Genomic DNA, 15,791 nt, shown 5'->3' on the forward strand with positions numbered 1-15,791 from the left:
TTCTGACCATACCAATGTCCTCTGTGTATTTAGGTCCAGTCTTCATTCAGTTCATTGTCCGGTGTCATCAATGTTAAGGAGTTGTTGTGAATCTGTTTCACTGACTGTTCCTGTGAGTTTTTTGGATTACAGAATATTGGTATTGAATTATCCTTCCTTATGCGCTTCCTATGCGCTTCCTTGCACAGTCAACTGTGACACTTCTATGCTGATTTGATGCTCAATAAATATTTATTATTATCAGTGTTGAAAACATTGAAGAGCTCTATTTTTGTGGAAACCATGATATATATTTTATTTGATGAATAGAAAGTTTAAAAGAACATCAGTATTATTTAATGAATAAGTTTGAAAGAACAGCATTTATTTGAAGTATTATTATTTTATTTTTTTTGTAAAATTGTAAATGTCTTTACATCACTTTTGATTAATTTAATGCATCCTTGCTAAAAAAAAAAAAAAAAAAAAACTTACTGACCCCAAACTTTTAAATGAGGGTTTACATATTGTAATACATTTGTATCATTTCAAGTATATACGTTTACATTACTTACTGTAGTTATGAGTGTAAATTAATAATAAACAATAGTGCAAATATAAATTCAAGTATATAGTTATTATATTTAAAACATAATACAGCATAATATTGCTGTGTCTACCCTGCATCTTTCTCCTGATTGTCAGTATTCTTTTCTTCCTCTCTACTTGGGATGCTGTACAGTGTCAGGAAAGGTAGAAAGTGTGGGAATAAAAGTGATGGGTGAGTGCAGAAGGCCTGACAACTGTTTTACTCTCTCTGTAAAGCCATTAGACAGATAGATGGTGGACCTGTTGGAGGAGTGCACAGTGAGAGGGATGGGAAGAAGGGAACAGAAGACAAGAACGAATAAAGCTTGAAAAGGATGGCAGAAAGGAGACATCTCTCTTATTCTGATGTCATAACAAAACATCACTGCAGGAAGTCACGCATGTTACATTAGCAGCAGAACGAGAGTGAGTGTTTGTGACTGTGCGGCTGTAGGTCATCCGTTCATAATGCTATTTAGATAATATTCAACCAGACTGTTTTGATACATGCACATCAGTACGTCTCTCTCACACACATACGCTCATAGATTGTGACCTACAGTTGACCGTTTGAACCCAGGAGTGTGGGTCAGAGAGGTCTTGTGCAGAAAGGTCACATTGTGGTCATGTTGTCCTGCCTGAATGCAAAGGCCACTTTATTGCAGTGATTTACACAATTAACAGAGACAGTTGGGAGAGAACGAAAGGAAGAAAAAAAAAAACAAGCAAGCAAGAGATGGTGGGCAGCCTCTTGTTCTCCACTCCCCTCAGTCTTGCCACACATTCACAATCCGTTCTCGGATATAAATTTTAGATGTCCGACAAACCCCCCTTCCTACTCCAGTTAGGGAATCATATAAAAAAGAGAGAGTGTGTGTTCGAGAGAAAAACGTAAAGAGAGAAACGATTCATTTCCCACACTCGACCCCAGCCGGGCCAAGGTTAGGCTTACCCCCCCTCCCCCTCCTCCGTTTATTCAAACAATACAGACAGGCCAAATGTTCCCCTGTTTTAGAATCAAAAAGAAAAGCCAGCTGATGAATTGTCAAGGCAGAACGCTTTCATGAGTAATGAATTATATTAATGACGGGCGACTCTTACAAAAACAAAGCTCTTAAATCACGTAGTGACTTGTGGCTTTTGTGGAGGTCATTTTCTTTCCCCATTCCCTTCGGCATTCGGACCATGAACCATGATGAAAGAGAAAATTAGTCTTTCAGTGAAAAAAAAAAAAGGCCAGAATGATTCCATAACTCTCCATTCTGGTTTCTCTCTGTGTATGTATATAGATACATGGACATGTCTTAAAGGGACAGTTCTCCCCAAAATAAAAATGATCATGATTTAATTACCCTCATGTTGTTCCAAACCTGTATGGCTTATTTTCTTCTTCTGCTGAACACAAAATAAGATATTTTGAAGAATGTTGGTGACCAAACAGTTTTGCTTACCATTGACTTCTGTTATATTGGAAAAAAATAAAAACATAAGTAAATTATTACATCATTTAAACTATCCCTTTAATGCCGCTATCCAAGATTATTTACAATATTCAAAAGACAGCAATAGGGTTTTAGGCACTCAATTTTGTGTCATGCATAAGAACACTGAAAATCACTGTAACCCACCAACTCAAGTGGCTTATTGCTTTTATAAAATCCCAACAACTACAATTAGATAAACAGTTTTATTTTAATAGTGTATATCTTTATTATATTTTATTATGTATTTTTATTCTAATATTGTTTCATAATGTTTTATCACTTATAATGTAATTGTATTATACAGTATAGAATAAACAATTCTTCCACCAAGTATTATAGTTCATTATCATAGGGACAATTTTCAGCAACAAAGCAAGCAGACATCATTCATTTTCAATGAGAATTGGAAAGTTCTGGTGACACTACTGACAGAGATCACTAAAAATGCAGCAGGTTTGAAGAGCTCAACTTTCTTTAAATGAGAAGTGACAGATCTCCTTTAAGAAACCGATTATTTAAACCGACTGTTACTAAACATGGCAGTGGTGTGCTTTTGCCAGCATTTTACAATGATTTAAAAAACAACTCATCCAATCAGAATATAGAGCCTGAACTAACATTTTAATAATTAGCGATATTTTGCAATGCCTAATAATTGGTAACTACACAATAAATGAAGAAATCTCAGCAAAATACCTGATAAACTAATACAATACTCTCACTCTCACTCTCAAGTCAGTTGCAAATGCCACTTAATGTTTGGTGATCTGGGCCGAATCTAAGCCACTCTGTTTAGACTTTATTGTGCTGGTAGTCTCCAGAGAGGACATAGTTCTGATTGGCCCTTTAACCATTTGGCAAAAGCAAAACTAACTTAACCTCACTAATTCTAATAGCATCTCATGGTCTACCCCTGTAAGCATCTGCGTATTACCTGTAAAATAATCCAATCAAAATCCTTCCAGGTCTCTTGGCAACCAACAACAGCAGCAGCCGTCAATCACCTGTGGCTAACACAATCCATGTGGGTTGGCAAATGAAAATGTTCATGAAATTCCAAATATTTACAATTCTGAGTGTTTACACTTAAATTCCACATTTACATTCTAATCAAGCACGTAAGAGTAAAAATGTTTTTATAAAAAGGAACAAATGAGGGAAATGTGCCCTTGTTAAAAAGTTATTAAAGAGCTATCCTCTACCCTTGATCCAACCTAAGGAGGGTAAACCCTCACCAGCAGGGTGAAATGAACCACATAATTGAAAAATCCAGTGTGCAATCCAAAACTAAGTGGGTCTCCATGAAACAATATCACCATGCAACAAATTTAATAAATAACTTCTGGGAGGGCTGTGAAAGGACTCCAATGTTTCCAGGGGCCCCAGACCAGGGTGTGTTTATGTGTGCACGTGTGTGTTGTGAGTGCATCGGGCGGAGGTGACACTGACTGTGTTGTCAAGCGTAAATCCCAACGCTGAGGGGCCAGTGAGATGGGTGTCCATATATCAAAGGGTCCAGTGAAGAGGACTGTCATTTGATCGGCCTGCAGGAAATTCGGGATTCCAAGCAGATGAGGGTCTGAAACTGAGAGGGCCGCAAAGCCCTGAGCCCTGGAGCTCTGTGCCCTGAAGAGCACCAGCTGTTTTCACTCACCCAGCCGGAGGACTTGAACTCAACCTGCGGCGTGACATGGGTGACTCGGGCGGCGAGAGGGAGTAATGAGTATCAGTGATGGGTGAAGCTAATGGAAGTGTTGATTGCATGTGACATGTACGTGTGAGTGTAACCCTATATGCACTAAAGGGATAGTTCATGTAAAAATGAAAATTCTGACATAATTTACTCACACTCATGTAATTCCAAAAATGATTTGTCCATACAATGAAAGTCAGTAGGGTTCAAAACCACACTGGACAAAGACTTTTTTCGTAGAAGGTTGGTAACCAAACCATTGACCATTGACTTCATTCGTACTGACAAATACAATTTTCCAGAATATCTTCATTTGTGCTCCACAGAAGAAAACCATACAGGTTTTGAGGATATCGACATGAGGGCGAGTTTTTTTTATATATTTTTTATTAATATTTATTTAATATATATATATATATATTTTTTTTTTGTGTGTGTGTAATCTATTCCTTTTAAGGGATAGTTCACTCAAAAATGAATATACCGTCATCATGTTGTTCCAACTCCTTGATTGTCTTTCTTCCATGGAACCCAAAAATATATATATTACTGTTTTTGTACATTTTACAAAAGTCGATGGGGTTCAAAACCATATTGGAAGCAGATATTTTTAAGAATCAGCATCAGACCATTGATTTCCGTTGTATAAGCAAACATAAACACAGAGATTAGTTAGTTAGTTGCCCCCAAAATGAAAATTCTGTCATCATTTACACACCCATGTCATTCCAAACCTGACTTTCTGTCTTCTATGGAACATGAAAGAAGACTATTTTGAGAAAAGTATTAGTGGTCAATAGTTACCAAAACTATTTAGTTACTAACATTAACATCTTCAAAATATCTGCTTTTATGTAACACAGAGGACAGAAAGTAATACAGATTCAACTGAAACTCATTTTTGTATGTACTATCCACCTAAGTGTGTAATCAAACAACTCTAATGTAAAGAAAGCAACACTTTTTGGGGGGCCCCAAATCCTGCTGTGATGCATGTAGTTGGACATGACAATGAGGAAGAACAAAAAAGGATTGAGTGAGACAGATGAGGATGGAGGATGGAGGAAGAGCTGTGTGACAGATGCAGGGAAAATGAAGTGAGAAGGTAAACGAGCATAAGCGAAAGAGAGGGAGAAGGAGGTTGGCATATAAACGATTAGTCCCAAACGTGAGCTGACAGTTGGACCATGACCTTCCTGCTGTTGGAGCAAAGCTCTGGCTTCATTTACATTACTGCCATGCCAAGTCATTTAGACTCCATTCTTATTCTGACCCGATATTGTGCTGAGTCTCCCCAAAGGCTTAACAGGCCTAGTTTAGAGTAATAGCTTACACGGTGGTGCTATCTGCATTACAGGCCACGGCTCTGATAGCCCTCCTCCCAGCTAGTTGACAGAATTAGCTTAAGAGTCATGTTCCACAGAGTCAAAGATGGTGTCTTTGGATGAGTGAAGTAAAGTTAAAACTCTCTGTGTGTGCAATAAACAATCAATGGTCTGTGTCCAGTAAAACCGAGGTGAGGTCAGTGGGGTTCAAGGGTCGGCACCTGTCTTGTCAGTCAAAATTATGACTATATGTGTGTGTGTATATACAGGATATTTGTGAGCTTATACACACACGTGAACACAAAATGTTTCGAACCAACGGACAAGACATTTCAGGAAAAACATTTACTGATGAGACCTTAATAAGTGACACATTCATAACACATCTGAACCAGTGCTGAACTCCGTCTTGTGGACCGTGCAGTCTTACAGAACTAGATAACTAAAGAGTGATAACTAATTAACAGGAACGTTTTCCCAAAATTCAGTCACTTAGGCTTACGCAGTGTGACTGACATGCTGTCTACACTGCAACGTCATTTGTTCGCTTGATCAACATAACACAAAAATATAATATAATATAATATAACTTTAACTTTAACGTACAGTATATGCCTGATGGAGGTCATGGGACCGAAACATTGTGAATAAAGCTATTTTGATACATGCGCAAGTACTGATTGTGTGTTGGATTTTTTCAACATTCAAAACGATTGACAGCCCTACTTATTATGTTACCCCATTACAATAAGTACTATAGGACAGTGAAGGGTGGCACCAGGTCAGTTGGTGCAATGCTGTGAGGATGATTCAGTCTCTGTGTTGTCCTCACATTTCTCTGTGAGATGGATTTATGGCGCATTTCACACTTTGCTGCCACTCTGAGAGCCATAGCTCCATTCAGAGCACCGCCATGTTAATTGGGAGCGTTTGGCTCCATTTCATTGAGTAGAAGGAAAGAAATATGCCTTGCTCCTCCACTGCTGCCTGGCATTAGGATTGGAGGATGACTGTAAGGCGAAGTGTGTGTGTTTGTGTCTGTGTGTTTCTTTTGCAAGTAAATTAACCTGGTGAAGTGTGTGTGACAGTAGGTAATTTGTGTGAGTATGAGATCATGAATGACTGTGTGAGCGTGTCATTCTTACACAGGATGCAGAAAGTGGTAATAATATACTAAGTTCAAATACAAGTTATATAGTTAATATCTACACACTGATGCCTACTGTAGTGAACAAAACTAGAATAAATAACTTTTCAGATTTTAGTCATTTGTTTTGTTGCAACCATGTTTTACATCAAACAACGACTGCATTATATATATATATAGGTAGTCCACTTGTGCCTTCTCCAGTTCTCCAGTCAATAATTTTCATTATTTCTGACAGACTCGCACATCCTGAATTTGTCAAGTTAGAAACATATTTTGTTGATCCCGGAACAACATTCCTGTCCGAATGTTTAATCCTAACCATATCCATAACCCTAACCCTAACCCTATCCATAAGTTATCCCTAAAATCAGAGGGAAACGATAGGTGAATAACACTGATGTAGAAGTACCTAACCCTGATTGTAAGCCGGGGTTACTTGACAATGACATAAACTGTAAACTTGTCCATCAAATCTTATTGGTTGACTGAAATGTTTTTCTTGGATCAACAAAGATGTTGATCCAGGAACATGTTGTACTTGGTGAAATTTTCTGCGACAGACTCTGCAGACAGTGAAAAAAAAAAAAAAAAGAAAAAAAAAACCAACACATTCTCATTGTACAACATGGATTGTATGAAAATGCACAATTTCTATAGTGTTTTTTTTTTTTTTTTCAGATTACAAATCTTGGCTAGGTTTAGGTTATAACTTTTTACATCCAAAACTATACAGTTTCTCCATCTCGCATGGATAATATAATTGTGATGCAATTGTGATGCAATTATTAAAATGGCATGTTTATATACATTATATATATATATATATATATATATATCATAATATTTATATTGAAAAAGTCAACTAAAAATAAGATTTTGATACATTCAAATGTATTAATTTCCAGTGATGTCTTAGTCCACACTATGTTTGCAAATGATTTTGGATAGATTCTAACTAAAAATAAAAATAAAAATCTAAACTACTCATAAAATACTCCAGTCCTCCAGCATGAATGCTGCCTCCAGTGTCATGTGACAAGCTCTTTGCAGCACAATGGAATTCAGAAGGTGGGACATTCTATGATGCCGCAGTAAAAACGCATGGCGGGGGAATCAGTCCGAACATTTTGAACTTGCGTGTGAAAAGGTTCACAGACTTATGACTATGCTTTGCTGCCAGTAGAGCCTATAACTACTTTTTCAACAAATAGGCAGACATGGTTTACATACATTTTGGTCAGTGAGCAATCAGAGGTTTGATGATACACAAATCAATGTAAGCCAACTGGCAGTTGTACAAGCATAATGCATCAAGATCTGTTTCTCATCAAAATATGCGGTTATCTGTTCCTTATAACACACATGTAAATAATGTCATGCAGCACATATGTCCATAGCCCAAGTCTACATCTGGTCTAAGGTCAATTTTTTCAAATGTCATGCCATTGATTTGGAAGATCCCAATATTATTGACTGCTTGCCTTTGTGGCTGCTGCGGCCACCTCTTGACCTGCAGGGCCAAGATCACTATTACACTGTCAGACCACATAATGGAAGCACAGAACAAGGGCTCGATTGTCTGAGAGTGATTCATTATAGAAAACAATGTCATGAGCAGAGGTGATCATTGTTTTACTACAGAAAAAAAAAAAAAAAAAAGACTTCCCGAAAATGTAATATCTGTCATGGTGGCTTTGTAACTTTCAAACCCAAAACTAAGTGACTTTCATAACAGTAGGCTGGGAAAGGGTTGTTTATGTTCCCTCGCCTCTTCAAGTGGTTTATTTTGAAATTCTCTCATAGCTAGTCGATGATGCTACAGAGAGCGGTTTCCTAAGAAGAGCCCTCCTCTGGGTGTCTGAGGCAACAGTCCTTTGGCCTCCTCCGGTTTGGCCCAATTATTTGTAATGTGCCGTAGAGTAAACTATTATTCTTAGCCAACCTCAGCAGTAATGTTTCAGTACGCTCTATATACGTTCTAGTAAATTAGTTGATGACCACACAGCTGAAGTGTCTCATTCATGTGGGGCGGCTCATCAGAGACATCATTTGGATATAACGTAGTATGGGTAATAAATCAGTACTCTCTACTCTCACAGAAAAGCTCAGAGTTCTGTTTTCATTTAAAATCTGAGAATGTCAGACAACACATTCTTCTGCCTTGAAACAAATATGAAAAAGTTGAATACTTTTATTAATAAGTTATGATGTCACAATGCATCACAACAGCTTGGATGCAGGTTCCGTTTTGTGATATGGATAAGGATATAGAGGCCCAAAACAGGCTCATTGGAAAAATGTTCCTCTACCTACATTTTTGCGAAACTCCAAACACATAAAGAAATTAACTCCAGTGGTGTCACTGTTCTGTTTAGTTAGTTTCATTTTCATGGACTTTTAGTTTGTTGTTTTCAGTCACATGTGTTTCCTTTGTCTAGTTTCCTGCTACTTATGAGTTGTCATGGTTACTGATATGATTAGTTATCTTAGTTCAGCTGTGTCTCCTTATTAACCTTGTTTGTACCACTACTTAAGTTCCTCTGGTTCCTCAGTTCATTGTTGGTTGTTATTTGTGCACAGCACACTGAGTTTCTTATTAAATCCTGTTCTTGTAACGTGCCTTCATCTTCGTCATCTCTGGATCAGTGTTACAAGTGGCAGTAAATAAATGTTCCTTTTGACAAATTATGATTACAAGGCAGACTTATTTTCACACATTTCTTGCACAATATTATGTAATGACCTCAAAACATTTTTCCACAGTGCATGACTTGTAAACTAAAACATCTTGACATTTGCATCACGTGACTTTTCTGAAGTAGTAAAATTGCTTGCACACATGCTACAGCATTGCACTTGTGTTGCGGAGTGCTCAGGTACGAGTCAAACACAAGCCATGATAAAAGAGCTCAAAGACTTGTAAAAGCAAGGTTGTTTAAAGGGATAGTTCACTTTGAAATTAATTTTTGATATGTTTTAGCTTACCTCAAGGGCATCCAAGATGTAGGTGTCTTTGTTTCCGCAGTAGTTTCAATTTTTATATTTTTAGGTCAAACCGTTCTTGTCTGTCAGTCATATAATGCAGGTCGATGGCCACTGTCTCAAAACACAAGCACAGAGTCCAAATTAAAACAATTCCCCATCGTCCAAATTAAACAATTCCCCATCGTAAGTACACATTGATGGCCTAAGACACGAAACGAGCGGTTTGTGTGAGAAAACGAACAGTATTTATATCGTTGTTATCTCTTGAACACAGCACACGTCCAAATGATCTGACGGCGCGGGCGGGTATAGATATATACATAGATGTCGCCTTGGCTACGGTTTCGTTCCAATGAACTGCAGTAGCGAAGGCGACCTCTAGTGTATACATCTATACCCGCCCGCGCCGTCAGATCATTTGGACGTGTGCTGTGTTCAAGAGATAACAACGATATAAATACTGTTCGTTTTCTCACACAAACCGCTCGTTTCGTGTCTTAGGCCATCAATGTGTACTTACGATGGGAATTGTTTAATTTGGACGATGGGGAATTGTTTTAATTTGGACTCTGTGCTTGTGTTTTGAGACAGTGACCATCGACCTGCATTATATGACTGACAGACAAGAACGGTTTGACCTAAAAATATCAAAATTGAAACTACTGCGGAAAAAAAGACACCTACATCTTGGATGCCCTTGAGGTAAGCTAAAACATACCAAAATTTTATTTCAAAGTGAACTATCCCTTTAAGCAAAAGTGTTTTTATCTAACGATAGGTAAGGTTAGGCCAGGGCAGGTGGTATATGTTATTTTCAAACTAAGCTATAACCTTTTAGCACCTTCTCATTGGACATTTATTATCTGAACTGACGCAATATATACAACAACCAACCTAATAAAACATTGCCAGATTCACATGCATCTGTAAAACTGAACATGCTTTTAGCATCACACACTGGACATTTCACTTTGAACATGTTGTGAAATGTGAAAGAAACAAAGTAAAGTAATTTTGCAGAAATGTCATCACAGGCACGTTTTTCCAATGAGCCAACTGACTTATCAAGCAACTTTTTAAAAATCTATTCAATGATTTACTCGTCCAGCACAATAGCAGTGTATTTTAGGGTGTGCTATGACAGCTACACTGAAGTCCTACTATAGTTTCTCTTTAAAAGTGATCCCCCCCTTCTCCCCCCTCTCCACAAAAGATAAACACTATAAGATAAACGCATTATTATTTCCATCATGGCCACCAAGAGCTTCTCAATGCTCACTGTATTTAGTATTTTCCCTAAACAGGCATTAAGGTCTAATTCTGCCCGCCCATGGAAGAGCAGGCGCTAAAGCCCATGTCAATTGGCAGACTCCCTGTGGGACGAGAGAGAGAGAGAGAGAGAGAGACAGAGAGAGAGAGAGAGAGAGACAGAGAGAGAGAGACTTCCCTACCAGGCAGCGCACCCACCACCCCACCCTCTGCACTGGGCCTGTAATCACAGATTAGAGGGCGGATCAAAGGCTGGATTAAATTTGGGCCACTGGGCAAAGGCGGAGATTATGGCATGGTGGCACATATTGTTTTTTGTTGTTGTTTTTTTTAGAGCTTGCATGTGTCTGAGACACATGTGTGTGTGCACGTGTATGCGAGTTATCCAGTTAGCCATCCAGAAGTACAAACAAAGTTGTTCAGTTTTCTCAACACTTGTTTCCTCAAACCTCTAGGGTGAGATTATGGAGAAAAAAAGGAGCATAACCTCTGATTTCCACCCCCAGAGCTTCACACTACAGCACAGCCCTGCAATCCCAGCTAAAGGTAGGAGGCGAGGTGCACTGAATAGCGATAGCCAACCAATTTCTCCACTATTGTTGCAGAGCTGTGACTTTTAGCTGCGTGTAATCCTAGCCCCCTCACCCCCTTTCCTCTTAAAGGGGCTCATCACAAACAAATAAATCAACCATGAATTTCATATCGTTCACTAGAGCCTTTCAACCTTCTCCCTTTTCCTCCTCCTTTTCTCTTTTAATTCAAACTTGTTAATCAGCCTTTAGAAGCCAATTAAGTAGATTGTAACGCTCTCAATTGGATAATTTGCCTTTGTTGGGCTCTGGGTGATCCTTCTGATACAGTCTGCAAGCAGTAATTGGCCTAGCATCACAAACAAACATCAATGAAGAGAGGCACTAAACATGTCTGTTTGATAAATTTAGCACTAATGCACATGTTCCTGTTAAATATCTTTATTTTTTGACACTTTACATCGGAAGGACAGTGGCGAGATAACAGAAAAAAAATTAGAAGACAAGGGGATGGGATAGGGAAAGGACTTAAACCGGATTCGTGCTGAAAGCAAGTGTGAGAGCGTGTGCCATGTAAAGTATGCAATTATGATAAAATTAAGATAATGTAAAGGAATTATAAAGAAAAGAGTGACTTTTTATTGACTTTGCAGTCGTTGTAATATTTTTTCAAAGTTGCCGTGATAAATCCTGCCGTTTAAATGAATATAGTTGTTTGATTCGCTGCCCGGGACTGTGCATTAGTGGGTGGATAAGGAATAAAAATCGAATTCACCCCGTCTACGACATCTCGCCCTCGGCTCCTGTTCTCAAAACTCGTAGAGCCGCTAAGAGAATATATATCGCAAGGTGCCTGTCGTTCCTCGTCTGTCTGTCTTTCTTTCTTTCTCTCTCAAAGACCCTCTTGTCACCCAGGGCTCCAACCGAACAGTGGGAGTGCACAGCCCAGCAAAAGGGCAACCATTTATCACAGTCACCCCAAATGAAAGGACCCAAACGTCTCTCTTTCGGCTTTCCCCCCTTCCCTCTTTCTTCTGCTCTCTCTTCTGCTCTCTCTTTTCCTCTTTCAACATCCCGTCTTTCCCCTTTTGTCTGATCGTAACAGTCTGGCTGGCGATGAGGAGGGAAAGAAAAAAAGAAGGCCGTTAGCTCGCTCAGCCCGGCTGCAGTTGGGCCAGCTCTCTCACGCTGTGGATCAAGCAGCCCTTTGTGTGTGTGGGGGTGATTTGTCAGGCGACGGTGGCAGAAGTCAAGACCTAGAGGTTGAAAGGCCCTGACCCCAGGAGTGCCTGGCCCCCAAGCTTCTGCTATAATAGAAAGGGCCCGGGAGAATGGCCGCCTGTCCAGTGCCCGAACGCCACAAAGCGGCTCATCTGCATACTTCAGGTAGGGCACTTTTATTGGAACTGACAGGGGTGTGACAGCCTCAATGGTGGACCGAATGTGTGTGTGGGAGGGTGCTGGCTAAAAGCAGCTTTTCCTCCACCAGTCTTGGAGGAAACCAATAACAGCTAATCTCTCCCAGCATAATAAACAAAACAGTAAACAATGCCATTGTTTACACATCCAACAGGCAGTGCAGTTACTAGCCTTTTGTGAGCGCTCAACGGCAGAATGAAGTGTCAGGGCAGAGGCCATCAGAGAGAGAGAGAGAGAGAGAGAGAGAGAGAGAGAGAGAGGCAGTGTGAGACAAATAGAGAGAACTGTGACAACTGACATGCTGGTCTGCCTGTTAGTTCTCACCCCGTTTTGTTCCCTTTTCATCCGCTCCTAAAAGACGACAGAAACGCATTCCTCCAGCGAATTGTTTGTTTGCTTGTTCCCACCTTTCTTGTGGCAGAGGGAGACAGTAACGTAAGCCTCTATCTCTCATGGATGGTTAGTCGAAGGGGGTATTTCTGCACCGTTTATTTGCATGTGGTATCTGCATAGTTTTAGTGCCTGATTCACTGAAGGAATTATGCAAATCAGATAACGGCACAAACGCTCACAAAATTCTAATGTTATACCATTTTATGAGGTAGTTCTGAGTGCTCGTTTTGGAGGATGCAGCAAACTACCACAATGTGATATACTTTACAGGGAAATATTTTTTTAATGCAATAAAGTGCACTCGCTGCACCATGCTGGAATTATGCCCAGTTATAATGCTCTTCTGCATAATTTGATCATCATTTAATGAATTACCAACACTATCTCACGACCAATTCGTACGAATGATAAAAAGTTGGCTAATTCGTATGAATTCGTACGACGTCACTCGTACGAATTTGTACGGTTTGTCTAAACCCACGTGATGGGTAGGTTTAGGGGCGGGGTCAGGGGTTGGTCATTCGTATGAATTCATACGAATTGGGCAATTCGTAAAATATGTACGATTTTGCAAAAATCTTACTAATTCGTACGAGTGAGGTCGTATGAATTCGTACGAATTAGCCACCTCGTAGAATTTGTACGTTTTCCCGTGAGATCAGGTTGGAATTACTGCTCCTATGATCAATAGAAAATGTCCACACATATATTTTATATATATATTTTTTTTTACCCACCTGCTTCCAATGGACAATAATAGTGCAACGTCAATTGTGCATGGCAAACAAATTCATAAAGAGTCAAATTTTCATAGCAAGCAGGAGTGGATGTGCTGTGAAAAAAAAAAAGAAGAATATTCACAGTGCAGCGTTACTTAAACACATTCAGTGGCTGATTAAACTGGATTGGATGCACAATTTTGTTTAACGTACGGCTAACATAATTCACTTTCCCCTCTGGCCCAGGACTATTCGAACCCACACTAAAATACTTTTGTAATACTAATAGCGTTGTAAAAATATTCAACACACATTAATGTGTGACATAAATAACAATACACTATCAATGATCTCTCTAAGTTATTTACTGACATTGGCACTCTTGTGTATGGGAATTATTACTTTGTTTATTAATATTGTTTTGTAGGTTTGTATTTTATATTTTGTATTTAGTAGTATTGCACTCTTTCCTGATAGATTGTGGAGAAACAGTCAAGTAAGAATTTCATTGTACTTGTACATATAATAATAAAAGTTAATAATAATAATAATAATAATAATAATAATAATCGATAAACATGATAGAGCTTGCGAAAGCTGTCTATTTGGGATAATTTCCAAAACCACAACAATACTTCTTTGGGGAACATTTCACCTGTTCAAGAAAACTGAAGTAAAAGTTTACATGGGAGGATTTACAGAAGGCTAAAATACATCTGAGAGAAAATATTGTGCAAAGGATCTGAACTCTTTCAAGTCACACAGTGTTAAAACTACAATACACCAAGTTTTTAGACAAATTGGTTGTATTTCCAGGGGCTTTCTTACATTCTGTCTGGACAAAAAGAAAAAAAGAGACCCTTTTGTTGTTTTATTTAGACAGCATGATATTGTTAATAACCTTGATGTGTAACAAATCGAGTCCTGCAATCCTTGAGCCATCACCTTGCCTAATCGGCACAATCAAAAGCAATCAAATAATCACATAATCAGTGAACAGGCCTGTTGGCGCAGATTCAGCAGCTTTAGATCCATTCTGGGCCTGAGTGACATGATTATAAAGACTATGGGAGTAAAGCAGTTGTCATTGGAAGCAGATGGAGCATTTTAAAAAGACAGAGGGAAGATCTTTCAGCATAGCGTCCTTGTGCAATGTCTGGAAGCATTTATGATCCACAGAGGCTTCTTATTGTCAAAAGAAAAAGAAAAAAGGAAGGAAGGAAAGGAGAGGAACAAGGAGGGGAAATCTCTGAGTCATCTCCAGGCTGAAGACACTCTCATATTATTCTCAAGAATGATCAAAATCCATAATGGCAATGATTAAAACAGTTTCTTTAGAACTCTTCATGACTTTATTTATTCAATGGAATATAAAAGGAGAACTTTGAAGAATTGTTCTGGTTGGTCTTTTCCACACAATGACATGGAACGCTTCAAAAGGATGCAACAACACCACAATAGTATCATAAATGTGGTTCATATGACTCATGCACTATATTGCAAGTCTTCAAAACCCTCATGATGGTTTTATTTGTGGCAAACATTTAATTGTAATGCATTATTCACTGAAATTATTCCGAATGTCTGAATGAATCATTCTTTTGACTTCCTTTGAATGAATTGGTCGATCCAGATCCTCAAATTGGTCTAAATGATTCATTTACTTATCAGACTGACGGTTCTCAGTTTTTTAATGGTTGTCACTGACTCACAATGAGAGAAATATTATCAGTGAATACTTAAAATGTACATATAGCGGGGCTAAAAACGCACCGGGGTAATAGGCGCATTTGACTTTATTCTCTTTTAAACCACTAGATGGCACAAAAATTTAGCTCAGCACTTGTCTTCACAACAACTTTTGATTATGTACATGGATATTCGGCTGATCCTTGAAACAAGTCGCAGAAAGCAACAAAATCTGTTGCTCCATCAATGTTCAATTTTTTTTTATTTCATACACTATGGGAGAAGTGAAAATATTAGTTTTCTTAGGGAGTGGCTTTAGCCCTGTTGTACCCTATTTCAGTTTGTTTCACACACAAATATTGGCCAATCCAGAAGCTAGCATAAATCTGGTTCTACCAGAAAGACTCGGGAGATAAAATGATATAACAAGTGTAAATTTATTAATAGTTCAGCAAGCATAATTTTATAAAGTCTTTGGCGTAGGCCCCGTCCTTAGCAAGCAATGCGAGGGTAACGGAATCTGCAAATCCCACCTGAAGATGAAGGCAGGGGCGCAGCCGACCCCCTG

This window comes from Rutilus rutilus (genome assembly GCF_951802725.1).
Source record: "Rutilus rutilus genome assembly, chromosome: 7".
Classification (NCBI taxonomy): domain Eukaryota; kingdom Metazoa; phylum Chordata; class Actinopteri; order Cypriniformes; family Leuciscidae; genus Rutilus; species Rutilus rutilus.